Here is a 21,339-nt window from a genome sequence, read left to right as displayed (position 1 = left end):
GAGAGAAAGTCATTTCACAGGCAATGTGCGACTGAACTGGGGAGAGAATCCTGCTCTGAATCAGCACCCAGCAAAGAAAAACACGCACAGTCAGCACTCTGTGCTTGAGGCTGACTGGGGCTGTGTAAAGGCATTTAGCTGCAACAGCTAAAACCCCATTCGATTTTTTTATCCACTACTAATGCTAATTTGCTTGTAGAATAAAATTCACTTTTTTATTTCTGCCCATTCAATGCAATTGAAGCCTAAGAAAAGGAGTGTGATAGATGCATCTGCGACACTGAGCCAGCATGGAGAGACAATATAATTAAATAATACACTTTGGAGAGGATACCCGTGTGTATACACAAACTACAGCAAGGCACAGAAAATGGAGCTCAGGAGCAGGAGAAGATAGAGTTGAAGGGCGGGACATTATCATGTTATAGCTCCAAATCAGAATGGTGTATAACTTGGGAGGGGAACTTGCAGGTGGTAGTGTTTCCATGGACCAACGCCCTTGGCCTTCTAGGTGATATGGGAGAAGCAATTGGAAGGGGCTGCAAAATAGCCTCTGTCAGTTGCTGTAATGCATCTTGCAGATGATGCACACAGTTGTCACCATGTGTTGGTGGTGATAGGAACCAATGTTTAAGATGAAACATTTATCAGGGCGACTTGCTTTGTCCTGGATAGTGTTAAACTTCTCGAGCGTTATTTGAGCTGCTTCTGCCATTTAAACCACATACAATCCTGTGCTGTAGCTTCACAAAGGTTAGAATTGGATATTTGCAGTCTTCAGCTTCTTTCATAATTTTTCAAATACTAGAACAATCATGCCTACTGGCAATAGAGATCTGGACAACATTCAAGCTCGGGCTAAGTGGCAAGCGACATTTGCGCCACACCGGTTCGAGGCAATGACCACCTCCAACAATCTAAACGTCTCCCCATGACATTCCCTCTAACATCTTGTGGGGGTGGGGGGCAGGGGCAGGTAGCGTTGAGCAGAGACTGAACTGGACCAGCTACACGAGAAGGTCAGAAGCTTGCAAAGAGTAACTCGGCTGTTGACTCCCCAAACCCTCTATAAGGCACACATCAGGAGCGTAATGGAATATTCGCCAACTGCATGGAGAACTGCATCAACAACATAAGGGCTACCAACAATATCCTGGACAAAGCAGCCCACTTGATTTGCGCCTTATCCACCACCAGTACACATTGACAGCAAAGTGTACCCATCTATAAGATGCACTGCAGCAACTTGCCAAATCTCCTTGAACAGCACCTTCCTAACCCACAAACTCCAACATCTAGAAGGGCAAGGGCAGCAGACAGATGTGGAATCCACCACCTGTATGTTCCCCTCTAAGCCACACACCATCCTGACTTGAAACTATATTGCTGAGCAAAATCCTAATTCCCTCCCATCAGCACTGTGGCATTCTTACTCCATGTGGACTGCAGTGATTCAAGAGGGCAGCTCATTACCACCTTGAAGGGCAAGTAGGAAAGGGCAACAAATGCTGGTCTTGCCCGTGATACCCACATCCCAATAGTGAATAAAAAGTACACTTGACATGATCTCCCACATTCGTCACTGATTTAGGGTTATTCCCCTGACTTGAAAGCACCAGAGTAAGGGGTATGCAAGGCCAAAAGGTTACAAATTGTGGTTAAATACAATTCTGCTATAGCTTGGAGAGGGAACAGAAGAGCTTACTTGAATGCTTCCAGTTTTTGAAGTTTGCCTATGGTGGATACTGTGACAGTTGGCATGGTGTAAGTTTAAAGGGTAGAGAGTGACAGCAAGGGTTGGCAGAGGGGCTATGATGATCAGTGCAGGGTTCATAAGTTGGCAGAGGGGGGCCATTAAAGATGGGATGGGTAGTCATTGGTTGACTTGGATGCAGTTTAGGGAGTGAGTGGAGTTGAGTGGGGGGGGGGAATGAGGCATGAGGTATACAGGGTCGAACATTTCAGAAAACAACTGGGACAAAATCCTAATGGATCGAGGTAGCTCTACTCAGCAGCCTGCCTCAGCACTCGGCAGCCCATGGCTGGGTTAGTGGCTTCAACTCTATCCCTCGCTTCCCTCATTCTTCCCCGCTAAGTAAAAGTCTTGTCATTCAGGACATTTTTGCCTAACCCCCTCCCCCATGGCAGTGTGGCCAGTGTGGAAATTTCCTGATCCCAGCTATCTGTCTCCGAAACAAAAATGCAGCCTTCGGTTACAGAGAGAACATTAACCAAACACCATCACTGTAACATTCAGAATGATTCAGAGCTCCAAGGGGGATTTCAGATTATATGTGCATACAAAGCATCATCATTAGCAAAGCTTCAAGTAGAAAAGTGTACAAACATGCACATTGCTTTGGGGTAGAGAACATAGCTAGAACCAGAGACATGACCCCAGAATAGCTGTCACAATGAATTACTGCACTTAACATCAACACAGTGAAAAACCAGTCAAGCGATTAGTCCATTGTAGCTTTTTAATGTCCATAAAGACTGTCATAATGTAGAGGGATTACAGTCTTCAGGCACAGCTATTCCAATATTCTTCTAGCCAGCTTCCCATCCATCACCTTTGTAAATGCAGCTCATCCTAAACTTTGCTGTCTGTAACTTAGTCTGGATGATGTCCAGCATCCTTCTTCACACTGACCTGCATTAGCACTCAATCCCCCGATTCCTCATTTAAAAATTCAAATCTTTTAATGGCTTCACCGTACCCTATCTTTAAAACCTCCTCCAACACTATAGATGCCACCTCTTGGATGGCACAGTGCTTAGCACTGCCGCCTCACAGCACCAGGGACCCAGGTTCGATTCTGGTTTTGGATGACTGTCTGTGTGGAGTTGCACATTCTCCCCATCAGTTTCCTCCGGTTTGCTCCCACAGTCCAAAGATGTGAGAGTTAGGTTGATTGGCCATGCTAAATTGCCCCTGAGTGTCAGGGGGATTAGGACTGTCAATGTGTGGGGTTACGGGGATGGGATTGTTGTTGGTGCAGGCATGATGGACTAAATGGCCGCCTCCTGCGCTGTAGAATTTATGACTTCTATCTATATTTCTCTATTGTACATTCCCCCTCATCTTCAATTTACCTCTCGCATCCCTCTCATTGAGGCTGTGCTTTTAGCTGTTTAGTCTCACTCCCTAAATCCCTCTGTCTCTTTCAAAACCTCCAGAAAACCAAACACCTCCATAAAGTTTAAGTCACAACTTTTAATATCACCTTCCTCAGTTCACATTAATTTTTTACTTGAATATATACAAAACTCAGACATATAAATTATGAAGTATGTTATTCTCTATCCATAATGTAATTACAAACAGGGCCTATTAATTCTATCAACATTGAATTCAAATGGATATTTTAAAAAATCAAGTCATTCTATTGTAATATTTATTTCTGGCTTATCCAGCCCAGGGGGTTCAGGTTTTGGAAATGAAATGTGGTGTTAACTCATTGGTTTGCCAAATTCACGTACCTCTGGGGCAGATGTCTTAAGATCAGTTCAGTAAAGCCTCTCACAGAAACACACACTAATAAAGACTGCTGTCTGAAGCTTGCAACATGGAGTCTGGAGTCACATGTAGGCCAGACCAGATAAGGATGGCAGAGTTCCTTCCCTAAAGGGCTTTGATGAACCAGTCAACAATGATTTAATGATCATCATTAGACTTTAAATTCGATTTTTTTTAAATCAAATTTCACCATCTGTCATTAATGGGATTAATGGGAACAGGGGTCTCCAGAGCATTACCCTGGGTCTCCGGGTTACTAACCCAGTGACAACTATGCAGCCACCTCCCCTGGCTGCAAGTGCAATTACTGCCTGCAGGGAAAAAGGAAACACAAAGGCTGCAAGTAAATTACTAAGTGAATAGACAATGGCTGCAGGAAATGCTCCAATCCCATCTCCAGTCACATTGGGTGGTGATGCGTGGTAAACCTGGTATTTTTTCCATTTACAACAGTAGAACTATGAGATTGCAAAAGGTTTAATTAACAAACCTGAACTGATAAGAGTAACCACACTTAACCCAATGCAAGAGATCATGTGTTACAAACTGTATACCATCCCAAATCTAACTGACAAGCAAAGAGAAAATACAACAGAGATTTTGACAGCTTGGATGTACATTTGGAACTGCAAGTGAATGTTACATACGAACGATATGTAAAATTCAACAGATTGAAAACGAGACCATCAAACATTACGTGATGGCAGTAATGCAGCTTGTAGAGTCGTGCCAGGGATCCAGGGACAGCTAATCATAGATTGGTTTGAGGACTGAGAGACCCCTCGGGTGAGAGATGAGAAAACAGTAGATGTGAGTCAAAGTTATGAAACGTCAGCTGGAGCATACGGATGGCAGAACAGACCAGGAGAGACAGTCCATGCCAATGTAGCAGAGAAATCGCAGACAAAGAGCTGGATACAAATACTCTGGAGCACAGCACAGTTAAAGAAGAATTGTCCACTATGGAGAAAACAGTATTTTAGCTACAAGAAGCAAAATTATTTTGTTGAGGATTAACTGGAGTATGCACGATAAGTACACAAATCTTTTAAGCTTTTATTACCTGCTAGCAAGGAGAACAGACACTGTGAATTTCACGATGGTGTTTTAACAGAGTTTCACAAACAGTGTCAGTTATATGACTTTTTAGCCAAAGAGTGAGAACGCGCCAGTTAAAACACCAATAGCTTTACAGTTTGGTGTATACTTTCAACCAATAGAATTTATAATCCTTCACTTGCATACAGAGTCCACCAACCATAGCATAGGTTTTTGCCCTTTCTTATCCAATAGAAAATCACCTGCTTCATTAGCATGATATGTTACATAGCTTGTTTTTTTGGGTCTTTGTCATGGAAATGTAGCTTTGTTTTCATCCTGTTCATTCACAGGCGACAAGTAGTTTGTGATCGTTACAATAAGGATGGCAGAGTGAAAATGTCAAGCAAACAAGAAGTGTCACATAAATTCGTTGCATGACATACCACTGTCTATGTGAAGTGACTCAACATGGCCATTGAAAAATAAACCCCTCAAAATTGAGGCTATATAATGGAGAGGATAAATTAGTCCAACGGCCAGATGCAATGGCCAGGGATAAAATCACGGATGGAATGCAGCACTCATCTCAGCTGGATCAAATCTAAATCTTGGGCTGGTTACCTGGATGTACTAAAGGCAGGCAACAAAAGACCCCCAGGGAGAGAGAGGGAGGAGGGAGAGGGAGGCAGGAGACCCCCCGAGAGAGGGAGGGAGAGGGAGAGGGAGGCAGGAGGCCCCCAGAGAGAGGGAGAGGGAGGCAGGAGGCCCCCAGAGAGAGGGAGAGGGAGGCAGGAGGCCCCCAGAGAGAGGGAGAGGGAGAGGGAGGCAGGAGGCCCCCAGAGAGAGGGAGAGGGAGGCAGGAGGCCCCCAGAGAGAGGGAGAGGGAGGCAGGAGATCCTTAGAGAGGGGGAGACAATATTCAAGGAAACCATTCTGGTCAGTGTAATGAAAAGCATGAGCCACATGTTAATGTTCTATAGGAAAATCGTTACTTCAGAGCTGAACTGGAACACTTCAGCTGAGTCGATACCTGGGGAAACAACAACAAACTGAAATATTCAGTAAATCAAGCTATGTGAGATCAAACAAATTGCACGTACAAGAGTGACCTACAGTTGGCAACTGAAAGCGGGAGTTGAAAAATATCTCAACCAGATATGTTGGTGCAACCGTAGACATATACACTCAATAAGCAAACCTGCTCCTTCACAGCAATCGGGTGGTGAGGGAAACAGCATCTCACCATCAATCTCAGAGAGCCACAAGACCCAAACAACTGAATTGGAACAACACTCACTAAAACAGCAAGGGCCACGCGAACAATCTCCAGAGAAACAACTTCACCCAGAAGAACAGCCAATGTCAACACGTACATGATTTATTAAGACAGTTACATGGCTTAAAGATTGTGTGTGAAATGCATGTGCAGAGGCTGATTAGCCAACCAAGAATGAGAACAGTGGGTATATAGTGGATAAATTGTGGAACTCTCAATCTCACAGGATCGTGCAATCTAACGTGTCTCTTGTTCATGAGGAATAAGAGGATGTTTATATCGATTTTTATGTATGAACATGGGATGTTTACATTTTGGAAATTCAAAACTGTACTAATGAATTGGTTTGCCATAGTCTTGTGACTCTGCCACGAGGACTCTGCCTCTGGGGACAGACATCTTTAATAAAGCCTCTCACCAAAACACACAGGAATGAAGACTGTTGACCTTATACTTGCAGCATAGGTTAAACCTGCATAAATTATACAACATATACAAATGACATGGGAGCTCAAGTTGAAATGAGCTTCAGCTTCATAACCCAAGTAATTATCCAGACAATTGTTGGGATTTCAAAGCCACGATTCAATGCTTTTCTTCTGTTGTGAAAGAAAACTACTTCTTGCAGTTTGTCTCCCTGCTTTCTCTTTGGAATTTTGTGAACCCATAAATAAAAGAAATGACGAGACAGTCAACTCAGCATTTGGTTCACTTGCACAATGGCTGACAGCAACAACAGTAATTACCTGATTTCAATGTACCCAACCACAGAAAGCAGCAATTGTCCTGGCTCATTGTTTCATTAGCAGGGAGCAAGGAAAGAACCAAGTAAATGACAAATTGTTCAATATGCAGCACTAGGAAATTGTTGGCTTCACACAGTGGCTGAAGTCTCTCTTAAGTCATCATCACCTCTCCCTATTATGTACCTGAGCTACCTGATATATGAACACAGAAGGTGCTATAAAACTCAGCAGATCTGACAGAATCTGTGGAGAGGGAAACAGAGTTATCATCATGAATCTGGGTAGCACAGTGGCACTGCTGCCTCACAATGCCAGAGACCCAGATTTAATGCCAGCCTCAGGTCATTGTCTGCGTGGAGTCTGCACGTTCTCTCCACGACTGCATGGGGTTTCCTCCGGGTGCTCCAGTTTCCTCCCACACTCCCAAGATGTGTGGTTAGGTTGATTTGACCACTCTAAATTGCCTCTTAGTGTCAGGGGGGTTGCAGGCTCGATGGGCTGAATGGCACTGTAGGGATTCTGGGAATCTACGATGACTCCGTAGGGTATGTTATCAAACCTGCTAAGTTTTCCAGTACTCTTTTTATTTCAGATTTCCAATGTCTGCAGTTTTTTTTTTAGAAACTGAATGCTTTTATTGAAGATTTTCTATTTTAATGCACAACGCAACAAAGCCTCAAAATCCGGTACAGCTCAGAATCACCATCATTCCACTCAGACATACTGAAAAGGCTGACAAATATCATTACTGCTAGTGTGGATTATCAGTTACGATTTGTTGCAATCAGAGCCTCCTTCCCACAGATAATGAAAGGATATCACAAAGAGTGGGGGATATCAGGATAAAGCCATGATTTCCAAGGACTGAAAGTGAGCCTCCATTGAGGAAACCACCCACTCAGCTGACAGAATTCTCTTCTCTGCTTCATCCATTTTCTTTTGGATATCTTGCAGTTCATCAATATGAGCAGCAATGATTTGTGCCAGCAAGCTGAGACCCTCATCCACAACTTTACACACTGGTAACAATCGTCTCGATGCCTATAACACTGCCAGAGCATAAGGCCACTCACCAGCTAAACACCAATGTGGACAAGGCCCCACCCTAGCTATCTCTGACCCTCAATTAAATGAGGATTTTCTTGACTTTGCTCAGCTCCCCATCAACCAGACTTAACCAGGATCTTCCAGATATTACACAGCACAGTCCAGGATTAGCTAATTATGGGTTGTGTATCATAAAAGGATTGAATGATGAGTAGCGCCATAGCACCCATTCCCATGTTTACATCACCTGACCCCTCCCATCTTGCTTTTATTCTGTTGTAACTATGCAAACATGGCTTACCTCTCCCACAGCCTACAGAAACAAATCTTTCACTAAAAGTATCTGGAAACCAGACAACATTATTCCCCAGAAATTTCTTAAAGAATATATTTCACTGGACCAAAAAGTAATTGCACTCTTGTTTTAAATTGAACAAGGCTCTGCCAAAAGTCTGAGAGCAATAAAAAAATTGGAGGCTTCTTTGCATAAGTTGTTTGTCTGGAGCTTTTTGCTGGTAACTTCCATCATTGGTAATGGGTGGCACAGTGGTTAGCACTGCTGCCTCACAGCACCAGGGACCCAGGTTCCATTTTCGGCCTGGGTCACCATCTTTGTGGAGTTTTCACATTCTCCCTGAGTATGTGTGGGTTTCTCCAGGTGCTCTGGTTTCCTCTCAGTCCGACAGACGTGCTGATTAGGTGCATTGACCCAACAGGTGCTGGAATGTGGCAACTAGGGGAATTTCACAGCAACTTCATTGCAGTGTTAATGTAAGTCTTGTGATGAATAAATTAACTTTTTGACTTTGGGCTATATGACAAACAGTCTTATGAGCTATCTCAATACTCTCACAACTGAAAACATACACAATTCTGAAATGTTGCTGTAAATCCAGCGAGATTGTGTCAGAGATTGGGCCAAGATCCAGGCTTTACACTGGCAGCTGAAGAATGAGACTTCAGTTTCCCCTTTTTACAAAACCTATGGTGGAGGACAGAGTGCAGACTAGCAAACTCTGCCACCCAGCATACCACCCACATCTAAGGTATGAGGCTGGTAATTACTTAAAAACTATATTCTATCCTTATATGCCTCAAGAGACATACGAAAGGACTGTGTTCCATTTTGAGAGTGGGTGGGAAAGGAGGGTACAGAGGGCTAGAGAGGATACCGACATTCTTCTGCTGCAGTTTTCAGTTGTTGTGCAAAGACTAAAGCACCTCTCCCTGGTCTGTGAACCACAATACATTCTGGCACTTTCACCAAGGTGCACAATTAATCCTAGCTTGTGAAGTGCACAAATCTCACTTTCAACCAGACTGATTGCATTCCTTCTGACAGTGATGATAGATATGTAATCCATCCTTTCTGCACATTCTCCTCAAGAGAAAGCAATAATAGCTATTGCGAAGAGTAAGGAAGGATTCAACTAAGTGGAGTTTGTTCTAACCAATGGCAAATCAATTGCAATCCATAGAATCCCTAGTGCAGAAACTGGCCATTTGACCCATTGAGCCTGCACTGACTCTCTGAAAGATCCATTTAATCCAGAGCAATAATAAAAGGAATCTAGCTGACCAGCTGCCTGATTTAAGAGACTTTCTTAATGGTAATAATATAATTTCATCACAAAATATTAACTCCCTTTCAAAAAGCATTGTCAATCTCAGTTGTCAAATGCACAAGGAATCTGTACATTGCAGTACACACAAAAATATTCTGAACATCCTTGTCCTGTAAGTGATTATTTATACAGCACACTGCATTTTTTCAACTATAGCCAGACTGTTTATTTTTATTCGGCCAACATTCCACCAGGACAATATTTCATATCTTGGTCTTCCTTAAACTGATGGCCATCAGCCACTTTTGAAAAACAGCCCATGATCTGGTGACAGCTGAGTTCACATTGTGGCATGAAGTCACAGGTCACAGATCAACAGCAAGGCTCGGATCATCGTCACTTTCACAGTAACTTCATTGCAGTGTTAACGTAAGCCTACTTGTGACATTAACAAATAAATAAAATTTAAAATGAAAATGGGTAATTAAAAGCACCCAATATCGCCGGTTTGCAATTTTTATAAAGTTCCACAGTTGAAGTTTTAGAAGCTATAATACCAGTTTCATGTTCTTAAATATAACTGGAGTAAACATCAAGGGTTGCGCTGTATTCAAAATTTTAAATGAGTTTATTTTCCTGCTTAAAAATGTCCAGTTTCTGCCCTTGTTGCCTCTTGTTTTAAGTCACAAAGAGGACCTGAAGTTTAGTCTAGATATCTTAGTTGAGGATTTTAATTGTCTTGGGTTGAAGAGATTGACACCTGTTCTGAATTGGCTTGTATATTTTAGAAATATACACATTGATTAATCCTCAAGCTCGTGTGGGCACAGAATTCACAAAAACCTATGATTCACGGAGCCATTAAATTACATAATGGGACTAAACTCCAGGTTCTCTTTGTGACTTAAAGCAAGAGGCAACAAGAACAGAAACTGGACATTTTTAAGCAGCAAAATAAACTCATATAAAATTCTGAATACAGCACAACCCTTAATGTTTACCCCTGTTTCATTTAAGAACATGAGCTGGTATTACAGCTCATACATGCTCACTTCTAAAGGTCCAACTGTGGAACTTTATAAAAACTACAGACTGGCAATATTGGGTGATATAATTACCCATTTTTAAAATTTTATTATTAGTGTCACAAGTAGGCTTACATTAACACTACAACAAAGTTCCTGTGAAAATTTAGGTTGGAATAATGTTAGAGCAAAAGATGAGAGGTGGGGGAGGCAGGTGTGGGGGAAAGAGGAATTTTGGAAATGTGTTCATCCTTGATTAGTACATTTTCAGTCCAACTAGAGAAAAGGCCTTGCTGGATCTGATGCTGGGGAATTTGGTGGCCCAAGTGAACTAAGTGTCCACTTTGCATGGGAGAAAAAGTGTGATTGCCACATAATACGGTTTAGCTTAACAATGAGGAAAAGCAAGGAACAACTTAAAATGGCAGTTCTAAATTAGAAGGCTGCCAACTTCAATGGGACATGGGGGGAATCGAGACAGGATAAAATGGAAGTGAGGACTGACGAGAAAAACAAATCACAGAACAATGGGCACTTCTGAAGGAAGAGATGTTTCAAACAGAGGTTAATTTAAAAAATAGGTAATTATACCACCCAATATCCTCATTCCAGGAAGATGAAAAGAAAGAGAACCAAAACCAGGGCTCCTTGGATGATGAGGGAAATAGAGAAAATAACGAAACAGAATTTTAAAAAAAAGAGGGTGCATGATGCACGTGAGCTGATTTCCTCAAGCAAGAAGCAGGTCAAATACAATAGGTTGAGAGGGAAAGTGAAGAGAAAAATAAAATTGACAAGGAGAGAAGAGAATGGCAGATAAAATAAAAAGGAACTGAAAAATCCACCAGTATAAAAATAGCAAGCAAGGGCGTGGTGTACAAGTGATATATGCTGACAGGCATACAGCAAACTAGAAGGCTTATCATAGAACAGGATGCTGACAAAATATTGATAGGAGAGAAGACAGAAGAGGTAATATGGGGTGGAGATTAATAGGGCTAGATGTATTGGAAAGACTGGCCATATTTAGGTGCATAAATAGCCTGCTGTAGGTGGCTTGCAAACCTGGTAGCTAAAGGAATTGGGATGGTGGAGATAACAAAACTGTTTTCCAAAATCTATCAATCTTTCCCACATACAGGGGAACTGCCGCAGAGATAGTGCGACATGTATGACATCCTGGCTTAGGAAAGGTAAGGCGGCACAGAGGTTAGCACTGCTGCCTCACAGCTCCAGGGACCTTGGGTTCGATTCTGGCTTGGATCACTGTCTGTGTGGAGTTTGCATGTTCTCCCTGTGTCTGCGTGGGTTTCCTCTGGCTGTTCCGGTTTCCTCCTACTGTCCAAAGATTAGGTTAGGTGCATTGGCCATGCTAAATTGCTCCTTAGTGTCTAGGAGGCATAGGTTAGAGGGATTAGTGGGGTAGATGTGTGGGATTACAGGGATTGGGTCTGGTTGGGATTGCTGTCGGTCCAGACTCAATGGACTGAATGGCCTCCTTCTGCACTGTAGGGTTCCTATGATTCTATGACACTCCTAATAACTATAGGCCAATCAGTTTAGCATCAGTCATGGGTAAGGTTTCAGCAACAATAATCGAGGAAGAGTATTAACAGATACTTGGAGAAGTCTGAGTTACTTAAGGAGAGCCGACCTGTTTTTTTTAAAGGACAGATCTGTATTGAAAGTGTTTCCAAAATACAACATATAAGAATGGTTAAAAAAGTCTTGGGCCAGGGAGGTCAATGCCAGCTTGGATTTAAAAAGAAATGGTTTAAGGTACAAGATAGAAAACCATGTTAAATAGTGGCCTGGTTAACTGGAGGACAGTAGGCAGTGGTGTTCCAAAGCTTTGTTTAACCATTGGCATGCCCACAGAAGGCATGAGCTATTCATAACTTTAAAAAATAGGACTTGGTGTTCCTTTGGAAGTGTTTTATTTTACATTTAGAATGGACACAGATGAACTGCCAAAGATGACTAACAAGTGACTTTTGATTTTTCAACAGACTACCTCAAGGTTCCAAGAAGTTTTAATTGAATCGCCTTGGTTAGAACTGGGGGCCCTGGAATGGACATTCAGACAGCATTCCCTCCGTGAAATTCACACCTGCTGTTATTAGAAGCTTATTCAAAACACAGATCCAATGGACTCCAGGACTCAATGGGCAGAATTTTCCCCTTACGCCCACCATGGGAATCAGGGCAGGTGGGGTAGGACTACGCAAAGTTCCACTGACCTCGGACGGGATCTTCCGGTCTCGAGACAGCTCGGATGGAAAATCCTGCCCACGTTTCCAGGTTTGTAGTTCAAAGGAAAACTGAAAGCCCAGTTATCCGCTGGTAAAAGATCACCATCTGTCCTAATGATAAGATTCTGACTGGACAATGCCCGTATTGGTCGTGATTGAAAGCAGCTTGAGATAATGAGTTTTATCTGCAGACTCAGGTCAAAAACAGGGACAAAAGGAAAAGGATAGCACAGTCTCTACTTTTAAAAGCCTGGAGACTTAAAGTTTCCCAAACTGTTTCCTTTCCAAATCGACAAATACAGAAACCTGACCTCCTCACAAGAAAACCAAGTAACTAGCTTCCACACCTGGTAAAAAAAATCCATCTCTTTAAGGAAATCCTGCAACAATCAGACTTCAACTTTTTGAACCCAGCTAAACTACAATCCAAGAGTGGAAGAGACTTTTTAATCGCGGACCTGAGATTACTGTTTGTTCTACAACAAGCCAAACAAAATGAATTGTTAACTATGCTTTTGGTTTAACGTTTGCAGAAGTGCATTATCTTCTGTAATTGTATTGTTCCTGATTGTGCAATGTGTGAATGCCACATTTAAATTTTATCAAGGTGTATGCATGAATAAACAATCTTTAAATTGACCGTACACCAAAGGGAGCTTAGAAACCCACACATCTATCTTTCAAAAACAACCACAGCGATTCCGGACAGAATGGAAAGGAACTGGGGGTTTCAGTCTTCCCCTCTCCATAACAGAATATAAAAGTGACTTGGATATCGAAGTAGAGAAAAATGCCAACACTGCCAATGCTACCAGATTTGGAGCTGCGCCAGTGAAGATGATTCACATCAACTGCAACCGGACATAAACAAACAGGCAAAATGGACAGACAAATGGCGGATGGAATTGTGTGCAGAAAAATGTAAAGTGATACATTTTGGCAGAAGGAATATGGAGAGACCTAATGACATAGCTCTAAAGAGCGTGAAGTGACCTGGGAGTTCACATGCGTAATCCTTGGAAAGTGGAAAGACATACTGACAGAGTGGATTGCAAAGCTCATGGAATTTTCACAAATAGAGGCATAGGCCAGAATTTTACTGTCCCGCTCGCCATGGGAATCAGAGCGGGCAGACCATGGCAAGGTCCATTGACCTTGGGCAGGATTTTTCAGTTTCGGGGTGAGCAAGGCCGGAAAATCCCTTCAATAGAGTACATAGGAGCAGCATGGTGGCACAGTAGTTAGCACCATTGCCTCACACCACCAGGGACCAGGGTTTGGGTCACTGCCTGTGCGAAGTCTGCAAGTTCTCTCCGTGTCTGTGTGGGTTTCCTCCGGGTGCTCCGGTTTCCTCCCACAGTCCAAAAGACATGCTGGTTAGGTGCATTGGCCGTGCTAAATTCTCCTTCAGTGCACACCAGAGTGTGGCCACTAGGGGATTTGCACCATACATTAACATTGCAATGACGTTAAGGTAAAATCAAAGTTTATTTTTTAGTGTTACAAGTAGGCTTACATTAGCACTGTAATAAAGTTACTGTCAGCCTACTTGTGACACTAATAAATAAAATTTAAACTTTTAAAGCCAGGAAGTTATGCTGGAACAATATAAAAAGGTTTAGTTAGGTCACAACTCGAGTATTGTGCCCAGCTCTAGGCAATGCACTTTAGGAAGGATGTGAAGGTACAGAAAGGACTAACCAGATTGAGGAGAGATTTAATAGAGGTGCACAAGTGTCAGTATGAGCTGATCATACATTGCCTAGGGGAAAACAGATTTCAGGTTTTGCAGGAGGGGTGGAACATGAGGAACAGCAGCAATGTGGAACTTAATGCCTATGGAGGGTGATGAAAGTGCAGATGATCAATGATTTCAAAGTGAAACTGGATGGCTACTCAAGGGAAATAAATGTGCAGGATTACAGGGAATGAGTGGGGAAAAATGGGGCTGAATGGATTTTGCTAGAGAGCTAGCATGGATTGGTGGACTGAGTATCCTTCTTCTATTTCTCATGACTCTATGACACAAACAAAATCCTACATAATACATAGAATCCCTCAGCCCAAAGGAGGCCATGTGGTCCATCAAGCCTGCACCGGCAACAATCCCACCCACATCCTATCTCCGTAACCCCACATTCCTCTTGAATAAAAGCACAGAATTTTCAGATAGTCAGCTGTCCCGAGTGCAGATTATTTTAAGTCTTCCAATAATAAAAATTGCTTTGAGAAAGTGTGCGACTTGGCAGCAGCGATCCCCACTTAAATATCTGCAACATGTTGGCAGTACAAACCAGCCATTCACTGCTATAACCCCACTAATCAATGTGACGTCATTTCACAGTCTCGTCCTATCTATACACATCTTACAAACTAGTATTACCAAAACAGCAGTGCAGGAAAGATCAATGGACATTCAGGATTCAATAATGTTGTAATAACTTCTTGTACGCACAAGTGAATAAGTAAATACTAATAAAGCATGCAACACATTTCTGCCAATGAGTTTCAGTGCAGCAATGAGGCTCACTGCTGACCTCGAAGGAAGTCTCGCTGAGAGATCGAGAGGTCTCTTTGCTGCAAACTTTAATTCTCTCGACACACAACTGATTGTTGCTTAGATTAACGGGAACTTGTAGAGATTAAGCTGTGAGCAGCCAGTCAAAATGAACAAGACATCCATTTATACAGTAAATTTCACAATATTTCCAACCACTTCACAGCCACTGAAGTACTTTTGAACTGCATAACTGTGGTAATGTAAGAAACATGGGAGCTAATTTGCACAGCACATGTTCCCATAAACAGCAATGTGATAATGACAAGATAATTTATTTTTGAGATGTTGATTGAGGGATAAGTATTGGCCAGGACACTGGGGATAATTCACTGGCTCTTCTTCAAAACAGTGTTTTCTTTTACAGGGGATTTTTAATTCCTCCAAGAGGGCAGCTAGCTTCCAATTTTATCATTGCCTCTAAAAGCTGGGACACCCAACAGTGCTGCACTCTCTGAGTGCTGCACTGGAGTGTCCACCTGGATTGTGTGTTCATGTACTGGAGTCTCCTTGACCCTACAAGCTTCTGATTCAAAGATAAGAGTGCTACCAACAACTGACCCTAAACACACGAAATAATTCTTGCAAACAGCCAATCGGGAAGCAAAAGGTTCTCGTAATCAAATCTCTTTTTAGGCCAGATCAGATATTCAGTACGAGTTATTGTTCAAATTTTTGCTAAGAACTCTTAAACTTCACCGAGCAAGGCATAAGCCTTTGGAGATTCTAACAATGACACAAGAACGGAAAGAGTGCAGTTTCAGTAGGTCAATTGATTGCTGGCTCTGGAATTGGTAATGGGGTTCTTCACAGACCTGACAGCAGAGCAGTGAACAACAAACTGCAACTTCAGGAACTCCACAATAATCTACACTTGGAATCATATAATGGTTATAGCACAGGAGGTCAGTCGGCCTATCAAGTCTATACTAGCTCGGTAACATGGTTAGTCCAATTTCCAGTTCTTCCCCTATGATCTTGCACAAATTTACCCTTCAAATCCTTACTTAATATCCTTTCGAAAATCATTATTGAATATATTTCTCCCACCCTCGTAACCAGGTCGTAGCCATTTGCTGCATTATAAAATGTTTTTCCTCATGCCGCCCTTCGTCCTTTTGTCAATCATCTTCAGTCAATCTTTAGTTCTGGATCCTTCCTGCAATGGGAACAGTTTCTCTATTTAATTGGTCCAGACTCCTAATGATTTTGAACATCTTGACCGACTCTGCTCCAAGGACAACAACCCCAGATTTTCCCACCTATCCATGTAACTAAAATCCTCATTCCAGAGCTGGTCACACTGGGTGTCATCTTGGTGAGGTAATTCACGAACTAGAAGAATGCAGAGTAGGAAGATCCTGAGCTTTCTTATTCAGCCTGGATCTCACCTGTATTATCTACTTGACATCGGAGTTACGTTTTCATCTCCAGCTTCACGCTACCCTCTAACTCTTCTGTCTAGGGAATTCTGACTTTATTCACCCTACCTTACCCTCTTGTGAAGATGCTCTATCACTGTACCTGTACTAGACACTTTTTAAAAGCTGCCCGTTATTCAATAAATTTTTGCCTTCCAATCTCGGATTTCAATTTAGTGGGGCCACTGAAATTCATTTTAGTCTCAATTGTTCCTTGTTATTTTCCATAGCTAATCTTATCTAGGGCTGCACGGTGGCACAGTGGTTAGCTCTGCTGCCTCACAGCACCACGGATCTGGGTTTGATTCATGGCTTGGGTCACTGCCTGTGCGGAGTCTGTGCTTTCTCCCCGTGTCTGCGTGGGTTTCCTCCGGTTTCCTCCCACAGTCCAAAAGACATGCTGGTTAATTGCATTGGCCATACTAAATTCTCCCTCAGTGTACCCGAACAGGCGTTGGAGCTTGGTGACTAGGGGCTTTTCACAATAACTTTATTGACATGTTAACGTAAGCCTACTTGTGACACTAATAAACTTAAAAACATTATGATCACTATTCCCTAAATGTTCCCCTACTGACACATGATCCATTGATCTACCCAATATCCAGAGCCAGATCAAGCAGCGCCTCCTTTTTCATTTGTTTGGAAACATTATGGTTAAAACTCTCTTAAGTAGTTCCATTGACATAAACGTTCAAGGCGATGTAGCTCCTAAAACTATGAATCGTAAAGTGCATTTTTCCTTCCACAAGTCCTCTGACAGGCAACTTGTGCTAAACTCTGAAGTTGCAGACAGATGCAGAGGGGATTGTGAAAATCGACAGCTCACTATCAAAAACCCACAAATCCTGGACCAATGTCATTACACTGACTCAGCATAATATTGTCAGCTTGCCATGAAGCTCACTTCCTTTATATATATACTATATATATATATTATATATTATATATATATTATACATATATATATATATCACACACACACACAGTGGGGCACCAGAGTGTGCACAGCGTCCTTCACCAGCTACACATATTTTAGCACATATACTAATAACTGGAATTCAGAAATGAATTACGTTATTCAAATTGTCAGATTATACCAAGCTAAGGAATGCATCTTAGGAATGACAAAATGAGCCAGTCAAAATTGCAGGCTAACAGCTTGCTTTGATATAGTACCTTTCACATAATAAAACATCCTGTGATGCCTCATAGGACCACAACAGATAGAATTTCATATTATTAGTATCTAAGTCAGTTGGTGAATCAGAAACCATGACACAGAGCTTTTCTTTGTTGACGATTTATCGACTTTGTTCAGTCTCAAAGCTGCCTGCTGCCCACCATGTACCAGCTATCCCCTATTTATACATACTCAAAGTACTTCAGTAAAAATATCCTTCACCCACATATCCTAATGGTGTAATTAACATTAATACGAAGTGTAAAAGAACTGCACATAGGAAGAAGAAACAAGAAATATAAATACTCAAACATGGTGTTGAAATAATGAAAAGGGAAGGGTTGAAGATTCAATGCTCTACTTGTCCATCTACTGTATAACAGCACTGAACCAGATAGTCAAAACGAGAGTAGAAACCTAGCAGAAAGGAAGATGATTGTTGAAGATCAATCTTAGCTCCAGGACAACTCTGCAGGAGTTCCTCAGGATAGAGTTCTTGGCCCGATCATCTTCAGCTGCTTTATAAATGACCTTCCCTCTACCATAAGGTCCAAAGTGAGGATGTTCACTGATAACTACATGAATGTTAAGCACCATTTGCAACTCCTCATATTGAAGCAGTCCACGTCCAAATGTAGCAAGACCTGGACAATATCCAGCCTTGGGCTGACAAGTGGAAAGCAACATTTATACCAAATAAGTGCCAGGTAATGGCCATCTCCACCACACAGAATCTAACTGTCACCCCTTGACATTCAACAGGATTATCTTCACTGATTAGCAGCACCCTGGGGATTACCGTTGACCAGAAAATGATCTGGACTAGCAACATAAAAACTGTGACAAAAAGGGCAGGTCAAGGGCTAGGAATTCTGCAGCTGGTATTTCACCTCTTGACTCCCCAAAGTCTGTCCATCTTAGAAACGTAGGCAATAGGAGCAGGAATAGGCCATGCGAGCCTGCTCTGCCATTCAAGGTGATCATGGCTGATCTTCTATCTTGGTGCTAAACTCCTGCTCTCTTGCCACGCCCCTGAAGCCTTCCATGTTTACAAGGCACAAGTCAGGAGTGTGATGGAATATTCTCCACTTGCCTGGATGAATGCAGCTCCAACAACACTCAAGAAGCTTGGTGCCATCCAGAACAAAGCAGCCCGCCTGATTGTCAACCCATCCACAAATATTACTCCCTCTACCACCAATGCACTGTGGCAGCAATGTGTATCATCTACGTAACGCACTGCAGGAACTCACAAAAGCTCCTTAGCCAGCACCTTCCAAAACCACAACTAATACTAGCTGGAAGGACAAATGCAACAGATACATGGGAACACCACCACTTGTCAGTTCCTCTCCAAGAACATAACATAAGAACATAAGAAATAGGAGCAGGAGTAGGCCATCTAGCCCTTCCAGCCTGCCCCGCCATTCAATAAGATCATGGCTGATCTGTCGTGGCTCAGTTCCACATTCCCGCCCTCTCCCCATAACCCTTAATCCCCTCTCTTATCAAAAACCCATCAACCCGCATCTTAAAAATATTTAGCAAGGTAGCCTCCACCACTTCAACGGGCAGAGAATTCCAGAGATTCACCACCCTTTGAGTGAAGAAGTTCCTCCTCAACTCCGTTCTAAACCACCCCCCCCTTTATCTTGAGGCTGTGCCCCCTAGTCCTACTATCCTTTCTGAGCGGGAAAAGTCTCTCCACCTCTATCCTATCCATCCCATTCATCATCTTATATGTCTCAATGAGATCTCCCCTCATTCTTCTAAACTCTAACGATTACAAGCCTAGTTTATTCAGCCTCTCCTCATAGCTCAACCCCCTCAACTCCGGCATCAGCCTAGTAAACCTCCTCTGCACTCCCTCCAAGGCCAAAATATCCTTGCGTAAGTACGGCGCCCAAAACTGCACACAGTACTCCAGCTGCGGCCTCACCAATGCCCTATACAGCCGCAGCAAGACCTCCCTACTTTTATATTCAATCCCCCTCGCGATGAAGGCCAGCATCCCATTCGCCTTCCTGACCACCTGCTGCACCTGCAAGCTGGGTTTTTGCGACTCATGCACAAGGACCCCGAGGTCCCTCTGCACCATCGCCTGCTGCAGTTTTTCTCCACGTAAGTAATAATCCTTCCTACCATTATTCCTACCAAAGTGGACCACCTCGCACTTGCCAACATTAAATTCCATTTGCCATTTCCTGGCCCATTCGCCCAGCCTATCTAGATCCTTCTGTAGACTCTCCCCACCCTCCGCACAATTTGCCTTTCCACCAATTTTGGTGTCATCAGCAAATTTCGACACCCTACACTCGGTTCCCTCCTCCAGATCATCTATATAAATGGTAAATAGCTGAACGTACTCTGTGTGGGGGAGTTCAATGACCATCACTAATAACAGGAACAGTAGGCTGGGATTGCAGCAATGAGAGAACCAACAGGGCAGGAAAAAAACCTACTTCGCCTCATCAATTTTGGTGTCATCAGCAAATTTCGACACCCCACACTCGAGCCAATCGCCATCCTCACTTAAGAAAAATATTGGCATTCCTTCACTGTCGCTAGGTGAAAATCCTGGAACACCCTCCTTGGCAGCACTGTAGGTGTACCTACACCACATGGACTGCAGCTGCTCAACAAGGCAGTTCACCACCACCTTCTTAGGGGTAATGAGAGAGGGCAATAAATGCTGGCTTAGCCAGCGATGCCCACATCCCATGAAAGAAGGAAACAAAAAATGAAATCATGTTTAAACTGGAAGACAACTGGCTAGATCACATATGGAAAAGTGCCCAGCTCTGATCATCGTGGGTACAATGAGGCTTGAGCTGGGTTACTGAGAGATGTTTTTCTTAAATCACCGAATCAGCCTTGTGAGTCACTGAGGCCATAGCAGGCACCTTCTTGTTCAGAATAGGCAATCTATTGCATCGTATTATTATAAGGAATTCACTTTGCGTGTATCCTAGTTAGGATTAAAAGCTGTAGCAAACTGAGATCCAGGCTTAGTGATACAGGTTTTCTTCAAGTTTGAAGTGGTTTTGCTGAGACACTTTGCCCAACTTCTGGCAACAGAACTAAATTTGGATCAAGTACTCTAAAGGTGCTTTCCTACAGTTTGATGTTTCCGACGCATGTCTCATGCAGCCAACTGCAAGCCAAATATAAAACTGCCAGAACCTGTTTAGACAAAGCCAACAAGATACACTAAAAATGGACCTCCTCAGCAGCCAGTCCATGGCAGTTTGGGGTTCGGCTTCTTGCTAACTGGGCAGTACTTCAGGCACTTGATGATATAGTGCGCTATAAAAGCATTTTCAATTTATCTGCATCTTAGAAACCCTTTGAAACTAAAGTGTTAAATTTGTATTTTCCAGTGGGGTAGAAAAACACAAAATCATGCCGTTGCATATCAGGATAGTTAATAATACGCTACCACGGCTGATCGCTAATCCTACCGTCAAAGGTACGTAACTCACCTGATGAAGGACCAGGGCTCTGAAAGCTTGTGATTTCAGATAAACCTGTTGGACTTTAACCTGCTGCTGTGAGACTTTTTACTGTGCTTATCCCTGTCCAATGCCGGCATCTCCATTTCAAAGCATGAGGATTTTTGCGTTTGACACTGCTGCCTTAATTTCTGGTGTTTGTACAGAAAAGCCTCTTCAGCATTTGTCTCATATATCCTTGTAAGAAACTGTGC

General features: G+C 42.7%; 1 protein-coding gene across 1 annotated transcript in view; it reads right to left on the bottom strand.

Annotated features, from left to right (window-relative positions):
- LOC145345001 (calcium uniporter regulatory subunit MCUb, mitochondrial-like) overlaps nt 1–21,339 on the bottom strand; it is a 110,908-nt gene that overhangs the window by 79,055 nt on the left and 10,514 nt on the right. The gene's annotated exons all lie outside the window — the stretch shown is intronic.

The sequence above is a fragment of the Carcharhinus amblyrhynchos genome, chromosome 1 (genome assembly GCF_965287045.1).
Source record: "Carcharhinus amblyrhynchos chromosome 1, sCarAmb.v2.hapA, whole genome shotgun sequence".
In the NCBI taxonomy this organism is placed as follows: domain Eukaryota; kingdom Metazoa; phylum Chordata; class Chondrichthyes; order Carcharhiniformes; family Carcharhinidae; genus Carcharhinus; species Carcharhinus amblyrhynchos.
Note: the sequence above shows the minus strand (reverse complement) of the source record. Positions and strands in the feature narration are given on the sequence as shown.